Here is a 7,138-nt window from a genome sequence, read left to right on the forward strand (position 1 = left end):
CTCTTACACGTGTCAACAGCTACATGTTTAATATAGGAGCAACTACACAGAATAACTGTTCCACATGGCAACAACCACTAAGTAAGTAAATCAGAACAAGATGGTTCAGTAGTAAAGGTTCTTGCTGCCAAGCGTGAAGACCTGAGCCCCATCCCTGGAACTCATATGGTGGAATGAGAAAACCAACTCCTGCAAATCGTTCCTTGACCTCCACACACACACACACACACACACACACACACACACACACACACACACACACACACACAGACACTGTGTATAGATTTTGAAAAAGTCAAAGTCTGACCGGGTGCTGGTGGCGCACGCCTTTAATCCCAGTACTCAGGAAGCAGAGGCAGGCAGATCTCTGTGAGATCCAGCCTGGTTTAAGAGGGAGTTCCAGGACAGCCAGGGTTATACAGAGAAACCTTGTCTCAGAAAACAAAAACCAAAAACCAAAAAAAATGTCCGCTATTTAGCAAAATGGAGAAAGTATTTGGTGACTACATCACAAAAGACTGCTTTTTCTCAAATATAAAGAGCTACAGCAAACCAACAACCGGTTTCAGGTTGTGTGGAAAGACAGATGAGTCACAGGAGAGAAGCTGGTTCATAAAGCTTTGAGAAAAATGCAAATTAGCTACAGTAACATATCGGATGGGCAGGGTCTGTTTCCAAGACCATATCAGTGGGAGGAGCCAAGGCTCACACACTGTTGCCATGGTTGTGACCTCTGCAAACAGTGACTTGGGGAATTTCCCAGCATTACCCATGCACACTCTTTGACCGCATCCTAGAACAGCATCCTGACACCGGGTACATTAGGGGAAAGCTCAGCACCTTGCATAGGCTGTGCAGGCCACTCTGAAACAGCCCACAGGCAGATGCAACAGTCAAAGGAAGTGCTTTCTTTGTTTGACATCATCACTGGGAATACAGGGTGACAGTCAGAGCCAGTCCCAGGACAGAGTGCACTGCCTGCAGAACGTGGTGCAGGGAGGGCCCACAGGACTCTGCCACCTTGGCTGTTCTTAGGAGAGAAGTTTCTCTGAACACTTGTTCTGGAGCAAGTGAGCTTGTTCCTCTTTCAAATCCGTGAGGAGCAGGGAAGGAGGTAGCTGCATCCCTTTTGCCTTCAGTCTAGGTCAGAGCTCTGGGTACCAAGTCGGAGGTGGGAAAGATGAAGTTGTTATTCCTTCATCCAGCACCGCTGTGCTGGGCGGGCAGAGGCCAGTGCTGACCAAAGGAGCCTTGTCTTCTCAAACTCGGGCTTCGCAGATGTAAGGACAAGTCACGGGTGAGTGATGACAAACATTTTGTGGCCTGCTGTGCTGGACCAGATGCAGAGACAGGAATGAAAAGCCAAGTCTGATAGCTTCTGGACCCGTCCCTTTTATTTCCTGGTCTGAGCTTCCAGTTCTCACTTCCACCCCTATGGGGAAGGCTGAAATGGAGTCTGCACAGCCAGGCTGTCAAGATCGTCATGTGACCCGAGTGCCTGCATACCTAGAGTCTCACTGAATGGAGCACAAGTGTCCCATGATTGTTGCCAGGGCCAATGGGACTGCCTGGAGCCCGACTCCAGGGCCACCCTAGCACTGGACAGCCCAGCAGTGCCTTCCCAGCTTCTGAGTTTCCTCATCACTCATGCCTGCCAGGAGAGAAGATGGAGAAGTTCCCATACCAAGTAGGAGTAACTGAGGCCTGCTGAGCACAGAGGTCCAGGTTCTACCCTGTGTATCTCTTAGCAGCCCTCTGCTCTCCCTGTTGCCTTAGTGACTGCAGCTGTGAAATGAATGGAACACCCCCTCCTGAGAAGGCAACTAGTGTCAGCCCAGGGGAGTGGGGGAGATGGGGAGGGAGGAAGGAGAACATTCTCACTGGGCATGAGCAGGTACTGCTCTTGTGTATCTGGCCGCGGTCCTGTGGGCTGTGTGGTCTGCATTACCATCTTCCTCTAGTGGTCAGTTCAAAGCTCTACAGCCCATGATGGGAGGGCTGAAGTTCTGGAGGCTGCTCTTTCCCCCATTTGGTTCCACAGGATGGTAGGGAGGCACCAGGTACCAAGACCTCAGAACCTAGTTACATGCAGGCAAAAAGGCCCAGTGACTCCCAAGGGTACAACCTTGCTTTACCCAAGGACTCTGGCTCTTTGCTAACTGGGATCTTGTAAGGCTAGTTACACACTGAAGCCCCTCACCCCGCTGTACCCCAAGGTTGGCTCTGTTGATCCTCACTTCAGTTTGAATGCGGGATTATAGCTTCTGATTTTCTGTGTGGCACTGGGTATGGGGTTGCATTGTTATGCTCCTGAACCAGAGGAGCCAGAGGCCCTGAGATATCAGACAGAGAAGCCCAGAGCCAATTCCCAGGGAGGACAGCCAGACTGTTAGACATTGGCCCCAGGTTTGCAGCAATGGGCATGGGGCAACAAAAAGAATGGGCTGGATAGGTGGCACTCATGATCCTGGAATCTGCATAGGGTGATCATAGGATAGGGGACCGGCAGGCCACAGGAGCATGCTGAGGATGAGGAAGGGGAGAGACTTGGGAAGAAGACAGGAGACCATGGGGGCAGTAAGGAGTTCAGGCATGATGTGCCTTCCCTCTCCATGACTTTACTCTGTCCGGGGAACAGGTGTTCTGTAGAAGACATAGAGGCTAGGGTAAAGAGTGCCAGGCTTACTCCTTCCCCAGTCCGGTGTCCAAAGTCTCACAGATGACCAACAGTAGCCAGCCTAGACCAGTGCTTGACTGGATGCTCTCCTCCTCTCTGTGTAGGGCAATGCTGGCCTGATTGGCTCCCCTGGGAGCTGGACAGAGGGGTTATTCTTTCCTGTCTCAAGAGAATGTGACCACTCTACACCCATGGCAGAGAAGAGTTCAGATTCTATTCCCTGCCTAGCCATATGTTCCTAGTGTGATGCTCAACAAGTTGGCCCCTACCCTCGGACTGTTTCCCCATCTATAAGACAGGTTTGGTGGCTGTCCAGGTGTCAAGGCTGAGGTGTGAACTCTGAGCCTGGCTATAGGGAGCACTCTGGGGTGAGCCTATGACCAAGGGCAGGTCACAGGTGAGATCCTCGGGGCTGGGACAGCAGGCTCTGCTGTCTGTGAGTGAGGAAAACTGAGGCATGAAATTGTAGGGACTTTCCAAGGACAGAGCCTGAGAACGAGGGATAAGCAGGATGAGCTTGGGGGCCTCAGAAGCCAATTGTGGTGTTGAAAAAGGACAGAGGGTGAGGGACAGCAAGGGCTGGAAGAGAGCTGCACCTACCACCAGGCACCCGTGGTAGTCATCAGAGGTCTGAGCAGCCTTGGAGGTGGAAGCTGATGGCCAGTGTGAGGATGCCTGCCACCACAGACCACGGAGACGTGCAGAGTAGCGCTGGTTGCAAGAACCTAGGCTGACATGACTGGCAGAAGTGACTGTGGCTAGGGATCCAACATGGCCACACACCTTCCTGGTCTGGTCTGCACTTACTCAAAGCTCTCAAGGGCTGCTCTAGGCCTTTCTCCCCCTGCCCCCCCCCCCAAGGCTGGGAACTCAGCAGAGGCAGTAACCTAGAGAGAAAGAAAACGTCTACTCTCCAAAGTCAGCAGGGTACATGGTGCAGGGACTCCCTCTCTAGAATTGGCCTGGGCTCCAGAGAGCCACAGACCATGGGCACTGATGGCTTTCCATGTACGATGTTTAAGGATCCTAGAGAATGGGTGATGATGGGGACACCTCTGTGTTAGTACTGTCCAGCTCATCTTGGGCTCAGGCCTTCTAGGCCTCCCCTCTTCCTTCCCTGGCTGCCTCTGGCTTTTAGCTCCCTGGACCCACAGGGAGACAATGAGGCGAAAGGAAGGTTGGCGCTGGAGTAAGGGGCCACAGGGACAGGATGAGGCCAAAACCGTGTTACCAAGGCCAGACTTGGCCTGGATCTACCAGAGCCTTAGGAAAACAGTGACCCATTCAGGGCCTATATCATAGGCCTGGTCCTGCTGTCCCTGCCTCTGAAGATACCCTGGGAAACACAGGCCTGCGATATCCAGAACAGGACCCATCCCCTCCCTACACCACAGACTCATGATTCAGAAGGAGAAACTGAGTCAGGACTCCTCATCTGCACAGGTGCTTGGCAGGTGGATACACACACAGGAGCTGTTGACCTGCTGGCTCCCTAAGGCTTCCTTCCTGACTCATGACCTAGGACCTGGGGTGGACCTCAACCTCAGAACCCGCCATGGTGAGTACAATTCCTGGAGCACAGAAGCTGCCTCTGCCCCACACTAAACACCCGTCATGGTCCCCAGGCCAGCTACTCATCGAATACAGCATTTGTGCCACCCAAGAGGCCACATTCTCTTATCTCCTGCCCAGTAGTTATCTGTCCCAGGAGATTTTGTGATGTTCATACAGTACATGATCCCGGCACTGGCTTCTCTTACTGAGTCTAGCCTGGCACTCCAGACCAATTTGTTGGACTCTGCACCAGAACTTGGTTCCCTTCCCCTCTGCATTTCTCTCTCTCTCTCTCTCTCTCTCTCTCTCTCTCTCTCTCTCTCTCTCTCTCTCTCTCTCTCTCTCTCTCTCTCTGTGTGCGTGTGCGTGCGTGTGTGCGTGTGTGCGTGCGTGTGTGTGTGTGTGTGTGTGTGTGTGTGTGTGTGTGTGTGTGTGTGTGTGAGACCTGCAATGGTTCCTTCTGAACAGCTGGGAGAGGAAGCAAGCGCCACTCCAAGTCTCTAGTGAGAAGACCTGGGACAGGAGGGAACAGAGACTTTACCGAAGGCACTGAGAGCTTCCCATGCGGAGGATGTTGGAGAGGCTCCTCTGACCCTCCAGGTAGGGGCTGGGCATCCAGCAGGATGTGTGGTGTGATCCCGAGCAGGGGTATGGAGGCTTTCTCTCAGGAAAGAACTGTAGGAGTCATCCCCACAGCACCCCCTGTGCAGCTCAGCAGCCAGGGAAGCTGACACAGCAAGGAGAGGAGATAACTACCCCACTTAACCTAGTTCCTGGAGAGCGGAGGTGGTTAGTGGTGAAAATGACACATCACCCCTGCTGGTGGCTGGACACCACCGGGCTACAGCATGTTTTCCCTTTGCTTTGGACCATCCCTGAAGCTGGAATGCACTGAAGCCTGCCTGGTATGGCTGCTCCCCAAATGACCCCGAAGCTCCCCTGCCTATCCCCTTCCAAACCGGAAGCTCAGGGCTGACCTACAGGCTACTGGGACTCTCGAGAAGTGTCCATTCCCAGTTCTTCAGGTTAGGCAGAGGCTCTTCAGGTTAGGCAGAGACCAGAATGGCAAATCTAGGGGGTCCTGGGCTCCCACAGGACACCTTAGGTTCTACACCTTGTGTACCTCATAGGGCCTGAGGGAGGCTCAGTTTGTTTCCCCAGGATGTCTTTGTGGATGTCAAAGTTACAAAAACCCCAGAGCATCCTCAGAACCCCTGAGGTTCTCAACCTTCCTAACGGACCCTTTAACATAGTTCCTCATGTTCTGGTGAGCCCCAACCATAAAATTATTTTTGCTGCTACTTCATAACTGTGATTTTGCTACTGTTATCATGATGCAAATATCTGTGTATTCTGATGGTCTTGGGCTACCTCTTTGAAAGGGCCATTCAACCCCCCCAAATGGGTTGTGACCTACTGGTTAAGAATCACTGTTCTGATTCTACTACAGCAGCTACTACTCCAAAGAAGCTGCTGGTTTGTCTCTGTTTTAGTCTCTAGGAGACTCAGCTTCACCACTCCTTTATTTTTTTCCTCAAGACAGGGTCTCACTATGTAGCTCTGGCTGTCCTGGGACTGACAATGTATACCTGCTGGCCTCAAACCCACAGAGTTCCTCCTGCCTCTGCTTCCTGTGTGACACTATGCCTGGCTTCATTTTCCCCATTCTCAAAACAAGCCTCGTAGGGTGATGATAATGTATCAGGAAAAGTAAGTGGCTAATTTCCTCAGTCCAGGGCCCCAGGACCACAGCGAAAATACTCTGGCCGTGACAGCACCAACCCAACTCAGGCCCATACTGTAGGGCCAGAGCAGGCGCTGAACCTACCTCTGGGACTGGCTGTTGGAGAGGAAGGACCCATCCTCTGCCCACCTTGGCTAGCAGAAAAGAAGTGGAGATGGGTGAGCTATCTTGGAGTTGCTCAAGACAGCTATCCAGCCCCTGCCTGGCCCTGCTGCATCTGACCAAGGCAGTGAGTGTAGTCCCCAGACTGTGCCAGTAGTCCCTTCAGCCAGCTGGTCTTGTCCCTCCCCTCCCCATTCCTAGTCTAATTTCCACGGTAGTGGGGTTACCATCACAATCACGGCAGCCCCCGACCCACCTTTGGAATCTCTACCTGCGTCTACTCTCAGGGACTGACTGTTAGGCTTGTGCCTAGACTTTTGGATGCTACACTTCTCAGCTAATGTGCAGGAACGGTAGAGACAGACAATGAGGGCTGGAGGACTGGGAGATATGGTGGGAGCATTTCAGGATGCTCCCCCCTCCCCTCCCTGAAGCACATCTGGCTTTGTTTCCCCAGGAGCTGGGGCAAGTCCTAGGGATGTCTCTTCCCAAGGGATGGGGATTGGCTGATCCAGGTGGTACGACCCTGCCCTCTGCCCTGCCGCCCACTCACCCCAGCCCACTCAGTGACCCAGAGACAGACCCGGAATCCAGCCAGAGCAGAACGCTGCAGCTTCCCACCAGAATAGCTGGTGGGTGGTGGCCTCCCTCCTGCGCGTTCAGGCACAAGCTGGAATGCAGACTCCACTGCTCTTCTTGGCTGGAGCGGCACACAGAGCTCAACTTTCCGCCTGCCTCTTCCCATCCAAGTTCATCACTGTGAGCATTTCCCACGCCGTCGGACTTTCCGTGGTTCGGCAGGCGTCACTGGTTACTGTCAGCAGCCCACTGCTTAGTTAGGTGGCGCCGCCCCGCTCCGCACATTTGGTCCCCTTCCAGGTCTGGGGTTATAAATAACACTTCCAGGGGTCCCCACAGCAGCCAGTTTTCTGGCTCCCACGATGCTTCCTCAGGAGGAACTCCCAGAAGTGGAACCCACAGGTCATGGTGCTTGGGCCTCTAATGCCTGTCGCTACCCACGGTCACTGGAGTGAATCTGGGAACCAGCTGGGTGAAAAGAG

At 53.3% G+C, this 7,138-nt stretch overlaps 1 long non-coding RNA gene across 1 annotated transcript; it reads right to left on the reverse strand.

Moving 5' to 3' along the window:
* Positions 1-500: 500 nt before the first annotated feature.
* On the reverse strand, positions 501-6,861 carry LOC121140327. The gene is made up of 2 exons (XR_005877104.1): positions 6,661-6,861; positions 501-1,651 (listed from the first exon to the last, which is right to left on the reverse strand). It is a non-coding gene; the product is annotated as an uncharacterized LOC121140327 (long non-coding RNA).
* Between the last annotated feature and the right edge of the window lie 277 nt (positions 6,862-7,138).

This window comes from Mesocricetus auratus, unplaced genomic scaffold, assembly GCF_017639785.1.
Source record: "Mesocricetus auratus isolate SY011 unplaced genomic scaffold, BCM_Maur_2.0 Super-Scaffold_100004, whole genome shotgun sequence".
In the NCBI taxonomy this organism is placed as follows: domain Eukaryota; kingdom Metazoa; phylum Chordata; class Mammalia; order Rodentia; family Cricetidae; genus Mesocricetus; species Mesocricetus auratus.